Consider the following 15,435-nt stretch of genomic DNA (forward strand, 5'->3'; position numbering starts at 1 on the left):
GCTCCGAGGATTCATCAGGCCAAGGGCATTTTGCTGTTGGTGGAAGCCCCTGAGATGGCTCCTGGTGGAAGCAGAAAAAGCAGTGCCAGTGTCCCCTTGTCCCCTTGCAGGCGTAAGCAGCGTGTGGACCGGGAGCAGGTCTTGCTCAGCTGCTCAGGGAGCAGCCGATCGCCAGCACTGGGGTCAGGAAGGAATTTTCCCCCGGGGCAGATTGGCACCGGTCCCCGGGGGTTTTTTGCCTTCCTCTGAGCACTGAGCGTGACCACTTGTCAGGGCTCCTGGGTCCATTCTGGCTGCCTTATCGCCCGGTGCTCATGCTCCACGAAGGTGGCCCCTCGTGTCCTGCAGCTGGGGGGGGAAGGGCTTTTTTCCCCCCAGGCTGGACTAGCAAGCGTCCCTGGGGGTTTTTGCCTTCCTCTGCAGCCGAGCACAGCCCCTTCATGGGGCTCCTTTGGCTCACTGTGTCCCAAAGGCAGCTGCTCGTGCTCCACGCAGGTGGCCCTCGTGCCCCGCATCCGGGGGGAGGCAGCCTTCTGGACTCCCAGGCTGGCCCCAGCCTGGCCCCGGGACTTGCTGCTGTCCTCTGGAGTACTGAGCACCGCCCTCCTCAGCTCTTCCCTGGCCCTTTCTGCCTGGCTTCTTCTTGCACTGCTCTCGCACCACCGCGGCACCGCTCCTGCCCTGCCTTTCCTTTCTCAGGCTGCAAGGGAGGGTTCTGCCCAGCTAAACGGAAGGGTCTAAACTAAACCAGGCTCAAATTAACTAAGCTGAACTAAAACAAATAACTTTAGTTAGAATGAAATAAAATATTCTTTCCACCCGTAACTGTTCTGATGTGTGTCTTTGAAAGTGCTTTTGGAGCTGGAATTCCCCTGGCATTTCAGTTAAATAATTATCTCCTCATTGTACAACTCCTTGTGATTGCAGGGATTGAATGGAATAAAGTGGAGTGGAATAAAACAGAAGAGTCTGGAATGCAACTGAACAGAATACAACAGTAAGCTTTGCTATGTTATGCATGTAGAATCATAGAATCGTTAGGGTTGGAAAGGACCTTAAGATCATCTAGTTCCAAGCCCCCTGCCATGGGCAGGGACACCTCACACTGGACCATGTCACCCAAGGCTCCATCCAGCCTGGCCTTGAACACCACCTGGGATGGACATTCGCATCTTCTCTGGGCAACCCATTCCAGTTCCTGACCACTATCATAGTAAAGAACTTTCTCCTTCTATCCAATCTAAACTTCCTCTGTTTAAGTTTTAACCTGTTATCCCTTGTCCTATCACTGTAGTTCCTAATGAGTAGTCCCTCACCACCATCCCTGTAGGCCCCCTTCAGATACTGGAAGGCTGCTATGAGGTCTGCACTCAGCTTTCTCTTCTCCAGGCTGAACAGCCCCAACTTTCTCAGCCTGTCTTCATATGGGAGGTGCTCCAGTCCCCTGATCGTCCTCGTGACCTTCCTCTGGACTTATTCCAACAGTTCCATGTCCTTTTGAGGTTGAGAACACCGGAACTGCCCATGATACTCCAAGTGAGGTCTTGCAAGAGCAGGGCAGAGGTGCAGGATCACCTCCTTCGACCTGCTACGTACACTCCTATTATCCTGAGACATTTGAATCTATGTTTGAGATTCAAATTCTTAGGTGTCTGAGATGAAATTTGTAAGTAGCAATCCTTTTCATGTCTATTGCAATGCAAACAAGCAAAGAGGCCTGTGAATGCTGCAATGGAAGCAGTGGCAGGCAATGGAATATGACTGACAACACAGCATTGTCAATAATAATATTTGTAAAACCTATCAGAGGCAATTGACTGGAAGGTGTCAACATTTAATTGAGAACTAGTACAGAAACAAGTGTTCTTAAAGAAGAGTCTGTGTGCCTGGTTTTTATTATATTCACCACTGGCTTAATTGCAAAAAGCAATTCTGCTTTTTCATTATATTAAATTTGGAACTCATCTTTTTGTCATGTTACTTAGACATTTATGGTACACTTCCTCAGTTGTAAGGCCTGAAATGGACTTGAATGAGGCCTGATTTATTTAATACTGAAGTAAATTTTCTTGTATAATGGTAACATGTGTTTCTACGGGGTGATAGGTATTTTCATCAGGGTTGCCTATTAGATATATTTATATATGTTTTCCAATTTATGTACAAGTCAGGCCACAATGTAGGTGAAACCTGATATGTAGTTCCTTTTTGTTTACCTTTTTTTTTTACATAAACAAAAGTATGTCCAAGAAGTCTTTCTTTACTAATCACTCGCTGCCTCTGGTGGGCTCGGGTATTGAACTCAGCTGCAGCCCGAGCTGCTCGGTGAGCCCTGGAGCTCTTTCTCAGCTTTGAGTTTTCGCAACAAAAATGATCTGATTCTTTTTGCACGAAACACAGATCTCCGGTGCAAAATCTCTTCTTGACCACTGGATGGGGCTCTCAACACACAGTTGACTTTCCCCCGGATCTGCTGCGTTACTGGAGGCGCTTCGCTGGGTGGGGGCTTCTGCTGGGACAGCAGGGAAAGGAGGGAGCGGAATCCAGAGCTGCAGGCACCTGAGAAGAGTACAGGAAGAGGGCTGCTCACCTTTCATCCTTCAAAATAGGGGTCATTTATTACTTTTTACATTATCACCCCATTCATTTCTGTGTGATTAACACTGAAAGTGTGCATTACATGTCTACGTGGCCCAAGGCAACACCTCATACCTAGTAATACCTAGGAAGCTGACATGAGGTCTCAACAGGCAGAACAACAACAAACAGCTCAGAAGTAAGGGATGTTGTAATTCTGTTCCTGTACCTCTTTATTTTTTTTTCCTTTTAAAATATTCTTAAACACATTTCTTCTTTTTAAATATGTATTTCATTTTAGGTATTTGTATAGTTCATAAAACTATAATGACCGAGGCCCATATGGCTTTTATTTATTCCCAGCAGTAGGGGGATACACTTACTCCCATTTTAGAGTTGCTGAACAGACACACAAAGGAGGTTTTTGGTGAGAGTTACAGAGGAAGTTCATAATAGTAAAGCAAACAGCGTGAGCCTGCAAGGCACTGGCTTGCACCATTGAAACACCCTCATTCTTAATGGTTTTCTAAGTACTTATTTCCTATATTAAGAGAAGTTCTCTCAGCTCTTGCTGTCGAACAGAACTCAAGTCCACTCTTTATTCCAAATAATTAAGTTGCAATTCCAGGTTGACCATGTACTGTACATTGAAATATCTCAAATCTACAAATTCTGCAAATATGCTGTTCAATATACTGTGCAGGTTTGAAGTTTGTGAGGGAAGAATAAACACACGAGGGAGCTCCATGGCCTGTGATGGTGTCTAACTTTAATATCAGCAAGCAGAAACGCAGCAGAAGTTATCCTGCTCTCATGCACATTTTACCTGTGGCACTTCCATTTCTCCTGTTTTCTCTATGAACTAATGTGGAGGAGCTTATTTTAGTTAGTTTCTGATGGGGACTATGGATCTGTGCTTCCTCATCCCCACCCCCCCAATCAATATTTTTTATATGGCCATTCTTCACCCTCAGTCTCCACTCATTTTCCCTCATATATCCCTGTCCATGTTTTGATACGGCAGGTTTAACAGGGCTAGATAGGGTGCCACAAACTCATTCTCTTTTATATTGGTAAAATTTCGCTTCTATCTCTGTTGTTATTGCTGGATCTTCTTCCTTTCTCAAGCCTCTGCCTTAAACTGCTGCCATCTTGGAAAAAAGAACAGCATAAGAAATCTCATTTCACTAAACCTAGAAATTAAAATTCATTCCTGAAGACTTGTCTAATACATATTCTACTGTATAGGCAGTGGAGTCAAATGGAAGACATCTAGGTATCAGGTTTTTCCTAGCTCTCTCCATGACGTTGATTTCATCTTGAGACTGCTCAGCAGACTTCTGTTTTCCCATTCTGTATCCTAAAATGCTCTATCCCCTCACCACCAGTGTTTTCCCTTCTAATCCATCCTACCATAAAAGAAAACTTTCTATGACAGACATATGCACTATAGGAAGCCAGTATACTTCGGGGCTGGAAAAGCAAAACCCCACAAATTACATATTCATAGCAATTAGAAGTCTAAGGACAACCTATCAGGACAGAAATATTTCCTGAGAAAAGATTCAGGAGTCAAGGAGTGATGGCTGTTGAAGAGTCAAGAGACCTATTGGCAGACTGGTGAAGATAGTCTACAGGCACAATGCACTTGTCAGCAGAGATGCCAGCACACCATGTCTGAGGGCAGACACAAGGACTGAGTCTTCTCAGCCAAAGAAACCACATGGTAGCTGAACTGCAGTTAGACAACAGTGCTGATGAGCAGCATCTCTTTACCAGGTGAACACTTAAAACAATGGGCAGTTGTCAACCACAGTTAGGCAGCCTCCCTCCCAGTTCATGAGTATTATGGAAATTACTTTTGCGGCTGTAAAATTTATTGCTCGAGGCAGTGGTTAATATAATTCCTTAAAATATAATTGCTTCCACAGATTCTCTTGGTTCCTTCATGAAGAGACCTAGATTTTTCTGGTCTGCTTAAATTCTTTACTTAAGAGCCTCATGTGGAAGCTCACTGTGGCTTGGAACTTTTTTCTGATGTTCAAACTGAACTTAAGAATGGCCACTGTAGAGGCACTGTCCTGTACCAATCTTGCCTCAGCATGGACTCCTTTTAATAATTTACCATTACTCAAACAGCTTTACTTTAGCCTAAATTTACTTTCTTTCCTAGTCCATTACTCACTTAATTTCTCTGCTAATACCCAGTAGGTCCAAGCCACTTAAAATTTTCCACATTACTGAAGTCCCTGATACAGTGCAAAGACTGTTTGAAACAGTCACAGCTGGATCATAGGTAATATAACATTAGTTGTAGAAAACCTACTTCTGGCCAATCCAATATTATAATTAACCGATTTCCAAGGTATTCTTTCTTTAGCTCTTTTTTTCCCCCAGAAGGGCTGCATGCTATTGAACCAGAATAAGGGTCTAGTATTTGGCCAGACTTAATTCCCCTTTATTAAAGGTAGGTTCTACATTTTCTGTTTTCCAGCAGTAGAGTACCACTGTGACTCAGATTTGTTGAAAACCTTCCTGCCAGCTTTGTGTGCCAGCTCCTTCAGGTTTCCGTGGTAAACCTGACCCAGTACATCTCTACTAAATGCAGCATGTGGACCTCTGAATTTTGCTGCTTCTTCAGGCTGATAATTTCCATTTCTGCGCCCTCCTTTTAGCCAGCTATCCTGCCCTGTCAAAACATCCTCTTACTGAAAACCAAGCTAAGCCAATATTTTTGCCTGCTTATAAGAAATAGGCACTGGGCTCATGTTAGCAACTGTCCTCATGGCATACATCTCCCCCCTTCTCTCTTAAAAAGTTACAGGGTTCCAGGTCTAGTTGTTTTTGTTTTTTTTTTTTTTTTCCATTGGCAGTAGAAAAATTAAAAATTCCTTGTAAAAGGGAATAGTGGATTTCTGAAGGTTTTTGAGTAATATTGCCTAGCTATAAATATAAATAAATACATGTTCACACATTATTCGTTGGAAAGTAGTTAGATCAAATGGCTTATTCAGCTACATGAAAACTCTGACATGACTTGTCAGTGGATCACGTATGCTGTTCAGCAGAGCAGAATTTGAGATCTAAAGGATGCATTTCTATTGGCAGAGTGTTTGAAATAGTTCAATTACAAATAGTGCTTCCCAAGGATACAGCTGCTCAGTGTAATGATTTCATCTGTTTCCTTGGGGTATTATGTGATGAATCCACACAGAGCATCTGATTGCATTTACCACCTGCAGGTGTTTTTAAAGCCCTTTCTTGGTTCCAGGAACTTTAGAGTTTCATATATCCACTGTGTCTGATTATGAGTTTTAGAAAGGGTTGTTAATTATTTCTCAAGTATGGGTATTACTATACCAAAGTTTATTGGTATACTAATTGGCATATCAATTTCATACATAGTTTACTATAGAGCCCTACCAACAGAGAAATGTATTTCTACTGCGGATATATTATTCTAAGAGAATACTGAGTTTCTAAATAAGCCCAAACTTTCATTTTAAAGAGTCTGTGGAACCAGCTGTATAGTAATAAACCTCTCTGCAGAATATTTTGGTCTTTCTAGGGATTCTGTAACACATTTTGAAAGAGATTTATTTGCACTTGTGCATCATGTCTGCTCACATTTAAGTGAAGGAAGATCTTTCCTTGGTACAAGATACATTTCCATCTGTTACTGCACACTCCAACCATTATGTATTATGCATTGGAGAAGTAGGGCCCATTCCAACATTTTATACTTTATCATTAGGCTATGGTCTTTGAGCACAAGCATTCCCTCAGTTTTAAGATCTGTGACTTATCTTGTTTGCTTAGGAGACCTCTACTTAGTTAAAGAACAAAGAATATGAGCACAACAAACTCTCATGGACTTGTTAATAATCATTAGGATGTGTTGTGTGTCTACAAGTAAGACAAATACTTTAAAACTACGCCACTGCTTAAATCCCAGCATTAGGTTTACTAAGAAAAGTTAGTTTTTTGCACTTATACATAGCCTGTATAAGTAGCTGAACAGGTCTTAACAAGAAAAAACAAGTACACTTTTCAACACTACTCTCCTATTTTGATTTCTCTCAGTCAGTATCACTGTGACTGGCCTGACTGTAAAAGTGCAACTACAAAGCAAGGCAGAAGCATCTAGATGGTCTGTATATCACAGAACCTTTCTAGATCACCAGTATGGCAATATATTTTACAGCCCTCTTGGGAACTTCAACTACTGTAATCCTCCAAAGGCAGAACAGGTCTCTCATTTTTAAAATGAATGCTTATAAACTTGAGGGTTATGAAATGCCAGAGGAAAATAATTCCAATGAGCAGCCTATATTCCTCTTAAGATGTTAATTTTAAGAGAGACACTAAAATAGCTGTGCCTACGCTACTAAGTCACACCTACTAAGGAATGAACGCAGTTCTTGATTTGCTGGATTCTGCAGATATGAATGCTCAAATTGCCATTAAGATTTATTCAATTTTTCTAAAAAGAGCAATTTTGACTTAATATTTCTACCCATCAAACTTTCAGTGCAGGAGTGTACTAGATACTTCACAAAAATTACAGTTATTAAAAGACTTCTTTAATCATGCTTTTATAATGTGTTACTTGATATAGTATATTTTCATTAGTTGTTGCATTAACTATGTAAGATCTTTAGGTGTTTCAGTTTGTTCCCTCTTCTTGTTCAGGACTCTGGCAAAGAGCAGAAATTAGAAAAGTGGGCTTATGCATCTCTCTCCTCTCTGTAACACAGACAAAGCTACAGGAAACCTGTACCTTGCTATAGATATCCACCTGACTCAGACAAACATGTTCAAACTTCTTAAGTGCAATCAGGGAGCCTGGATGCAGTAAATCCTTCTGCGAATGTGGGACAAGCCTGTTCTGATGCCAGGGGAGAAAAACACCCTGTAAAGGCTGAATGGGAATGATGGTACGTTCTATATTATGTGAAGCCTGACAGCTTTTCACTTTGTTCTCCAAAGGAGAATTCTGCTATTTCTCCTGCATGGCTTGTTTGAGTGTACATTTTCAATGAGTAGCCCTAGTCTCAGAAGTCATCACATTTACAGTTATATATATATATATATATATTAAGTAAAGGCAAATTTGGAATAATAATACACTAATTACATTTCTCCCCTCAAATTATTTTCAGGAGCACTCAGACCTTTAATCGTAATCTGTAGGAACTAAAGGACCATGAAATGCTTTCTACTTACTGAGCTGTGTCAAGCTATGTTTATTTTATATTTCCCAAGAGGTGTCATAGTGGGTTATTATCTCCTTCTGTAGCAGTAGCTGATTTGTCTGCTGCTAATTCCAGTTCCTACAGTCCAATAGATATGACTACATAAGCTAAGTCTTTTCAGAATAAAGTTAACTATTAAAATACAGCTCATGTTATGTCATAAAGATGTTATACAGATAATAAGGAAGAATTCAATCTTGGTACTTTATTTCCACCCAATATATTCCATATTTCTAAAATTCTTATTCTTGCCCTGACCTATCTTGCTACATGGAACCAATCTATATATGATCCATAAAACATATCAGTGTCTCTATAAAATGAGCAGGATATTCTTAAACATTTTTTTTTCCTCCCTAAACAAGATAACCTCATGAATCAAAATAAATGTCCTCCATGTAATAAAGTCTGAATTAGAAAGTTTAATAATATTACATTAGGACAACATACTGTTATTAAATGTATTAGTAAAGTAATTCAAAGTTCTTATCACGTCACTCTATATTCAAGATTCATCTTTCTTCATGAGGCTTTATACTTTCTTAAGTAACAATATTCAGTACAAGTTTTCTCAAAAACTGAAAGTCTCTTATATCCTCCTTTAAAGCTCTTGTTTTACCTGCTCATGTACAGGTGTGTGTTCCTGTTGAGTGCTAATAAACAGGTTTACTCAAATTCTAAGATCAAATTGATGCAAGAGGTTCGACTGGTTCCTAGAATTTAGCACAGAATTATGTGCAGACCCATATAAGCAGAGTCAGCTCATGTACAGTATCAAAGCCTTAAAATGTAAGTATTTCTGGAAAAAAACAAGGGCATTATTTGGTTAAAAGGCTAATAAAAATAAAAGTTTAAGCTCCTAACAGCAGCAAGTTTTACATCACACATGGTAAAATATAAACAGGCAATGAAATATATGAGGGGCAAAAGATAATGGCAAGCTGTGATACTGCAATTCCTGTCCTTCTTATTATACTTAATCTCCTGGATAAATACAATATGTAGCCTGTTGCAAACATTATTAATGGCTTGGGTTTCTCCAGAGTTTAAGTCCAAACTTTTCCTTCCCTGCCTATACCCTTAACTTTGGTTACCAATGTGTCCTTTAGAAGGTGAAACATGATTCCAGCTAAATGCATATTTTGTGAAGCTTAGCATCTTCAATACATTGTCAGTTTTCTGCAATAGTTTCACATGATAACACATGATGCACTTTGTCACATAGCAGTTTCTTCAACCCCTTCTCTAAACAGGCACTGTAATTTTTAGGAGTCTGTTTTCAGACATAATAAAGGCAATTAGCTATTCCAAGCTATTTGTTTCTTATACACTTAATTTGGTTTTTCTCAGTTGTTTAGTGTGAAGACTATTTCAGAGTTTCATTATTCTCCTCTAGATCATGCAAAACAGAGAGAAGGTGTGATATACTGCAGCATGAGGGAAAATAGATTGAATTTCATTCTTTTCATCCCCTAGTTCTCCTTGCAGTCTCATCACAGCCAACAGCAACAGTAAAATTTTATTTCATGGGGAATTAAACATGAGGTATTTTACACAAAGAACAACCTGAGTTGAAGATCTTGCAAGTATTACCTGTACTCTGGAGTGGCTGAGTTTTCTTTGACAGTTTAAGTAATAGTATAGAACTATTATTGTAAGTGCCCAATTGATTAAAATGGTTGTTTGTTCCACCTACATGTAAAGCTGTGATAGTCAAATCAGCTCCTTTAAAGTGGTCCTAGTATTTATGGTACAGTTTTGATTAGTAGGGGTAAGCCTGAGCTCTCAAGGAGTGACCCAAGTGAAGTTCTGCAAAAATTTTAAAAATAAACCATGCTTTTTTTTTTGTTGCTGTTGTTAAAGAATTTCTGAAATTATCTTCTCAGCATTCGCCATTGTATTTCTTAATATCTGGGTATACACTGCATTACAGTAAGAAATTGAATGATAGAATCATAGAACGGTTTGAATTGGAAGGGACTTTAGAGATCATCCATTTCTACCCTTCCTGCCATGGGAAGGGACATCTTCCACTAGACCAGGTTGCTCAAAGCTCTGTCCAACCTGGCCTTTCAGGCAACACTCCCAGGGATGAGACATGCACAACTTCTCTTGGCAACCTATTCTAGTCCTCACCACCATCACAGTAAAGAATTTCTTCATGGTATAGTGCATCACAACAAATAATTAATCACTAAGTGAAAGAGTACAATAGACACAAGTGAAAAACAAACAATATATTACTGCAGTTCATGTGTTCACAAGGTTGTGCAGCATTAAGAAATTAGTTCATATATTTTATCATGAAAACTGACTTCTAATAGTATTGGCTAAGATGGATCATATATAATTGTGAACCAACACCTCAGAATGGAAACTAGTAACTACCATTTCTCCCTCAGATTCTTGCTTTAGGGCTTATAGGTCTCCCTAAAAGATTGCTAGGAACTAAAAAAGGTAGGGTAAATTTAACAGCCCTATTTGTATACTTAAAATTTAGCAGTCTGCTAGAGATCTTTGGTGAAGCAGAAACAGGCTGTAGTCTACAGAAAAACATGAAGTATCAGATGTCCAGCAACCCACCTTCCAACTGGTTAAGATTTGGCTAATCAACTCCTGTCCTTTAACCAGCTTCAAAAGGTGCTGAGTACAAAAAATGTCAACTTTAAGCTTTGATATGTAAAAATAGGTATTTTATTATATATCAATTTTAGTAGCATCACAGTTCCAACATGTCTCAGTAGAATTTGATATGGCAGGTTTCCAAAGCTCAGTCAAGGCAGAGAGTTAGGGAAGGTACGAGTAGAAGAGTTGAGTAGCTTGCCTTAGCTCTAGGCACATACTGTACATAGCTAGCTCCTAATTCCACATCTATTTCATAATCATTAGAGAACATTGACCTATGTGATTCACTAAATAAAAATAAAAATCCTCTGAGTCTGGTTATGTCCCTGACTTATGGATGTAAGCACCCACTGCAGCCACTTCCTTAAAAAAGATGTTAATGATGTCTTGTTCTCTCTCTTCTTTTTAACTACACTCTCCTAATAGCTATAAAAATGTAGCATCTTTGGAATCTGTACCATCAGGTTGAACATATGGCAAATTTGTCAATAGATGCAAAGTGGGGAAGAAAGGGAAGGAAGAAGAATCAGAGACCAACAGTGTAAATATCTAACTCTGGTTTCCTTTAGAAAATGGGTTAAAAGTATGAGGAGAGAAATTAAAAACAAATGTAGTTAAAGATGAACCAATTTATCCAATAGTGCTTAATTTCACTAAAAGGATTTATTCTATGATTGTGCTCATCCGTACTGACCCTACTTTAGGCAAGGCTATACATTAGTGCACAGGATGACTATGTCTTGGTTTTTTTTTTACCCGGAACATGTCTTAGTATCTTGAAAGGAAAAGAAAAATTAACTAGGAATTTCTATTTCTTTACATTCTCCAGAGAGTTCAGTTAACACTTAAAAAATCCCCAAAAAACTAACCCCCCAAAAAATCCCCACACTAAAGAAAACATATGACCTAAACCACACTGCAGCAGTCATCCATAGTCAGTGAGTTTTCCCATGCTCATAATCCTAACATAATTCAGCATTTCTCCTCCTCCTGTATTTTCTGGCTGCATTTTAGCTTTTCTTTTTAGGACATATCTAGAAGAAAAACTCCTTTGAAAATTCTCTCATTTGTATTACTTGGCAACTGAAAGAAGTAGCTGAAATAAAAGAATATGAGACAGTATCCAACTCAGCTTTCCAGAGAATGTTTTTAATAACCTATCAAGTACTTCACTGAAAATAAAATAGATCCGTATAATATATAGGAAGCCTGAGGTCATATTTTGGAGGTCTTGGTTTAAATGGGCTCTTGAAATAGGCTTATTGTAGGTTATGGAAAAAAAAAAATATTTTTATTTACCTTAAAAAAGCTCATTGCAGGAACAAAACTTAAAATCATTACTAACCCAATAACACCCAAATTAAGTTCACAGTGCTATGTTGACCATCCAGAAGTTTCCACATGCCTAACAATAAATCAGTGTAATCTCAATTTTAACCCATGGTGTCATTAAAATAAAAAGAAGGGCTGCAACGCCAGCTATATAAGTGCTACTATAAAACCATTTAGGTTGGAAAAGACCTTTGAGATCATTGAGTCCAACTGTCAACCTAGCACTGTCAAGTCTATCACTTAACCATATCCCTGAGCACCATATATACATGTCTTTTAAGTCGCTCTGATGATGATGACTCCACCACTTCACTGGGCAGCCTCTTCCAATGCTTGATGAACCTTCTGGGAAATAAGTTTTTCCTTATATCCAATCTAAACCTCCCCCGGCACAACCCGAGTCCATTTCTTCTTATCCTGTCACTTGTTACTTGGGAGAAGAAACCAACACCCATCTCGCTACAACCTCTTTTCACATAGTCATAAAGAGTGATAAGGTCCCTTGATCCTCCTTTTCTCCAGGCTAAACAACCCCAGTTCCCTCAGCCATTACTCACAGAACTTGTGCTCTAGACCATTCACCAGCTTCATTACCCTTCTTTGGACATGCTCCACCTCCTCAATGTTGTTCTTGTCATGAGGGGCCTAGAACTGAATACATTATTCAATCTGTAGCCTCACCAGTGCCAAGTACAGGGGGACAATCCTTTCCCTAGTCCTGCTAGCCATACTACATGCTTTAATTGCATGGTTACACACAAATTAGCACCCCAGTAAATATCTATGATAGGTATTTATAGCCCACCAAATGGAAAAATTTAACTACTGTTTGCAAGTCACAATTGCAGGAAAGTGAGAGAGAGAAAAAATACAGGCAATAATTTTTAATGTGAAAAATATTTGATATACAAGGCACAGAAAGGGTATAAGAATTAATATTGTTTTCATTCAGAAAAGAAATCAACAATCACTGTTTTTTTTCCTGTACTTTCTTTTCTACTCTCTAAAGGTTATTGTTATTTCCTACTTGGCAGGGGACCATTTTTATGCCTCAGAAAAGACAGAAATGGGCCTATAGGTTAAATCTTTGAACTCAAAATTTAAGGTTTAAAAATCACACAAAACAAATCTTGAACACAGACATATATTTAAGAAGATTTATTTCCTAATAGAAGTCTGATGGCTGAGAAAGAATTTTACCTTTTAAGAAGTTTAAAGAGAAAAGATGAAAGAGATTTACTGAGATATTCTAGAACTACATCAAATAACAAAACTGGAGCCTGAAAAAATGGTACATGCCTGCAAAATCCACATTCTAGTGTCAGCACTGGTAGCCATATTTAGAAGGTCTAAATTCCTCACAAGTCTCTCTGGGAGACACGATTTCCAGTGTTTATTACCAGCTGACAGCAGGTCTTCAGACTCCTAGCCAACAGCTGGTAGCATGCTGAAAGAATTAGACAACCTGAAGATGTTATAGGGTGTCATGCAAGTCTTCATGCTGTAAAGGTGCTCATAAAATAACTAACTAAATAAATACACCATGGATCTATACTTTCATCAGTCTGTAGTCTTCTGTTCTGCAGGGACATCAAGGAAAGTTTGACAGCATAATGAGACAACTCTGTGTTGCCTTCCAGAGTCTGCAGACAGCCTGAAGCAATAGCTTGGATAAGCTGTGATGCAACCCCATGAACTTTGTTAGAAAATAATCTGATTCCCTGAGAAGAATACTCTATCTGGAGTTATAAACAAAATTTATTCACTTCAGAGTCTCAGGTTTAGGGAAAAATCTTGGTATCACAGTTGTGCCTGTAGTGATGGAAATAAAAGTAGATTCTACCTGAGCTAGTGAAGCTGGGGGCAAAAAAAGAGTGTGTAGAAGAGGTTGCAGATGTCTCTACTGTCACAAATGACAAGCTCAGTCTCCTTACAGGAAATGTAAAGTGCTATTCCAGCAAGGACGGAAGAGGCAGGCTTATAATGAACTTCTCAAGTTACCTCAGAATATGCCTTTGGAAGGAGCAGGGAGTAGAGTTAATTGTTTGCCCTTTTGTTTGCCTTTTTTTCCATATTCAAACTTGATATGCAAAATGCACCTGTGAAATAACAAACCTCTTGTGAAGTAATTTCATAGCATATGTGCTTGCAACCCATTGGTATGCTTTTATTCTGCAAACCATTTCAGCTTTAGGTTTAAATAGGCCTCTTCTTAGCTCAGAAGCAAATTAGAAATCCCTTCTCTTTCTCATTTTGCAGACTGCTGAATAAGGTGAGCAGAACCAGATGTTCACATCTCCTTTTATAATCAAAGGGCTACAACTTACTAGTTCATCTTGATGTTGTAGTATGAGCCACAACAGTAAGAATCATAAACACTACAGGAGCAACTAAACACAGCTTCGAAAGGGAGGAAGGGGGAGCAGAATAAAGTTCATGTTCATAAAGCTCCATCTGGGAGATGCCTCTGGTACCTCCTCACTGCTGTAGAGTTCCCCAACTGTATGCAAAAGCAGGGCAGGAGAGCCCCAGTAAACGTTTCTTTATATGGTCTTACAATAAGTTTCTCTCTGAAGCCAGGGGACCTATTTGATTTCATTCTCTGGGCTTTATTTAAGCAGAGACTCCTGCTTTTGCCCAAGTGCTGAACTGTGTAACAATTCCTCAATATCCACAAACAAGGGTTAGAATGAAGTCCTCAGGTTTATTTTCATTTGATGAGGCTTAAATACTGAGTGCAGTATTTTGAAATCAAAGCCAAATACTAACTCTCTTTACTACCTCTTTCCCTGCCATATGTGGAATTCCTGTAGTGACACTGCCTTTTCAGGATGCAAATAGAAATTTAAATTGGATAGACTTCAAACAGGTTTGTTTCTAAAGAAACACTGCTACATAATTAGGTTGTCTGTTGAGATCCAAGTTCATTTTCCTGTTTTCTCTAGCACTGACAACAGAAGTGAATTGTGTAAAAATTTATTTTTTCATCTTGCAAAAGGAACAAATATTAAATGGTCATAAAATAAGGTTTGTACACTACTTTCCAAATATATTTAATCTTGATAAAGTCTATGTGTTCTATATAAGACTGTGCAAGACTACTTATCCTTTCAAAGAAAGAACTATTTTGAAGGTACAAAATTCTGTGCAAGCTGTTTCATGTCTATGTTATTGTTTTTCAATTTTCATGTAATGAAAGATTACTAACTTCGAAAAACAAGCACCACACCACTGGAGTCCAAAAACACCCCCCCCAAAAAGACCCTATGGACCAGTTTTTAATGTGCTACATTTTTTCCATTTTGATAGAAATATAAAGCAATTTGCTATCAAATAAACAAGATGCTACTGTTTTATAGAGTCATGATTTTACTTTTAGGATTACAAGTTTTTGAACAATTAAACAAAATAACATGACCCAGAGCCCAGCAGCTGGTGTTGACAGGAGCAGTCATGAGACAGCACCTAAATATGCTGCCAAGGGTTCCTTACGAATTACGTGAGGAGAGAAGAAGAATGACCTCACCCATTTGTGCACGGTGCATTTTTGCTTTGTTTTCTTTTATAAACTGTTGCAATTTCACAGGTCACCTTTAACTGCTATGAAAAACAAGATGAGTAATACTGCTTTGGTACTATGCCCAGG

This window comes from Melopsittacus undulatus, chromosome 2 (genome assembly GCF_012275295.1).
Source record: "Melopsittacus undulatus isolate bMelUnd1 chromosome 2, bMelUnd1.mat.Z, whole genome shotgun sequence".
Classification (NCBI taxonomy): Eukaryota; Metazoa; Chordata; class Aves; order Psittaciformes; family Psittaculidae; genus Melopsittacus; species Melopsittacus undulatus.